The sequence below is a fragment of the Petromyzon marinus genome, unplaced genomic scaffold (assembly GCF_048934315.1).
Source record: "Petromyzon marinus isolate PM22_M1 ecotype Great Lakes invasive population unplaced genomic scaffold, UKy_Petmar_22M1.pri1.0 PM_G_Scaffold_18, whole genome shotgun sequence".
NCBI lineage: Eukaryota > Metazoa > Chordata > Hyperoartia > Petromyzontiformes > Petromyzontidae > Petromyzon > Petromyzon marinus.
In genome coordinates this window covers 1,320,001-1,322,500 of record NW_027422739.1, presented here as the reverse complement: position 1 = coordinate 1,322,500, position 2,500 = coordinate 1,320,001, and positions in this window count along the sequence as shown.

The following is a 2,500-nucleotide window of genomic DNA, read 5'->3' as shown; positions in this document are numbered from 1 at the left end:
ATTGAAACCAACCCTAACTCTCACGCGCAGTTGGCAGCCCTTCCTAGGGCACAATACCGAAACAGCGCAAGCAAACCCTGCAGCTACAACCCAAGGGACAGCCTTCCCAACGCACTCTGGAGGAGAAGAGGCTCCTCGGGCGGAGTAACACAGCTCGAGATGCTCGCTCATTCACGGAAATCGTGGGAAACAACCTGCCGCCGGCACACCACTTCGTCCTCACATGAGGTTACCATTGTCCATACAATAGTGCAGGTGCGATGGAAATCTTTTCTCGTTTTGGTGCGTGCTACATTTTTACGGATAGACCCCGTGAAACGCTAGAAATTGGCGGGGATGTGTCTCTTGTGGCTCACGGGGCTGTTAGGGTGGCACAGAAATCCCTCGGAATGGGAAAACGGGTCATTTTCGTGTTGCCACATTGCATGCGAACGGCATGAAACTTCCAGAGGCATTTGCAGCAGGAATGCATGTGCAGTCAAAAAAGTGAATATTTTTCACGGATAGACCCCGTGAAACGCTAGAAATTGGCGGCGATGTCTCTCTTGTGGCTCACGGGGCTGTTAGGGTGGCACAGAAATCCCTCGGAATGGGAAAACGGGTCATTTTCGTGTCGCCACATTGCATGCGAACCGCATGAAACTTCCAGAGGCATTTGCAGCAGAAATGCATGTGCAGTCAAAAAATTGAATATTTTTCACGGATAGACCCCGTGAAACGCTAGAAATTGGCGGGGATGTGTCTCTTGTGGCTCACGGGGCTGTTAGGGTGGCACAGAAATCCCTCGGAATGGGAAAAAACGGGTCATTTTCGTGTCGCCACATTGCATGCGAACCGCATGAAACTTCCAGAGGCATTTGCAGCAGGAATGCATGTGCACTCAAAAAATGTGATATTTTTCACGGAGAGACCCCGTGAAACGCTAGAAGTGGGCGGGGATGTCTCTCTTGTGGCTCACGGGGCTGTTAGGGTGGCACAGAAATCCCTCGGAATGGGAAAACGGGTCATTTTCGTGTCGCCACATTGCATACGAACCGCATGAAACTTCCAGAGGCATTTGCAGCAGGAATGCATGTGCACTCAAAAAAGTGAATATTTCTCACGGATAGACCCCGTGATACGCTAGAAATTGGCGGGGATGTCTCTCTTGTGGCTCACGGGGCTGTTAGGGTGGCACAGAAATCCCTCGGAATGGGAAAACGGGTAATTTTCGTGTCGCCACATTGCATGCGAACCGCATGCAACTTCCAGAGGCATTTGCAGCAGAAATGCATGTGCAGTCAAAAAAAAATTGATATTTTTCACGGATAGACCCCGTGAAACGCTAGAAATTGGCGGGGATGTGTCTCTTGTGGCTCACGGGGCTGTTCGGGTCGCACAGAAATCCCTGGGAATGGGAAAACGGGTCATTTTCGTGTTGCCACATTGCGTACGAACCGCATGAAACTTCCAGAGGCATTTGCAGCAGGAATGCATGTGCACTCAAAAACTTCTATATGTTTCACGGATAGACCCCGTGAAACGCTAGAAATTGGCGGGGATGTGTCTCTTGTGGCTCACGGGGCTGTTAGGGTGGCACAGAACTCCCTCGGAATGGGAAAAGGGGTCATTTTCGTGTTGCCACATTGCATAGGAACGCCATGAAACTTCCAGAGGCATTTGCAGCAGAAAGGCACGTGCACTCAAAAATTTTAATATTTTTCACGCATAGACCCCGTCAAACGCTAGAAGTTGGCGGGGATGTCTCTCTTGTGGCTCACGGGCGCTGTTAGTTAGGGTCGCACAGAAATCCCTCGGAATGGGAAAAGGGGTCATTTTCGTGTTGCCACATTGCGTACGAACGGCATGAAACTTCCAGAGGCATCTGCAGCAGAAATGCATGTGCACTCAAAAACGTCTATATTTTTCACGGATAGACCCCGTGAAACGCTAGAAATTGGCAGGGATGTGTCTCTTGTGGCTCACGGGGCTGTTAGGGTCGCACAGAAATCCCTCGGAATGGGAAAACGGGTCATTTTCGTGTTGCCACAATTGGCATACGAACGGCATGAAACTTCCAGAGGCATTTGCAGCAGAAATGCATGTGCACTCAAAAACGTGAATATTTTTTCACGGATAGACCCCGTCAAACGCTCGAATTTGGCGGGGATGTTTCTCTTGTGGGTCACGGGGCTGTTCGGCTCGCACAGAACTCCCTTGGTCCACCTGATTCGTGCATACAGGCAGCAACTAAAACTCTGTAAACCTGCTGTGAGGACATCTAAACAGTGGACCAGTGAGGCTGTGGAAGATTTGCGGGCGTGCTTAGACTGTACTGACTGGGATATGTTCACGACTGCTACCAATAGTCTGGATGAACTCACAGAGGCTGTGTACATCAGCTTCTGTGAGGACTGCTGTATCCCAACACGTACCAGGGTGAACTTTAACAACAACAAGCCCTGGTTCTCAGCAAAGCTCAAAAGGTTGAGGTTGGAGAAGGAGGAAGCGTTTAGGAGTG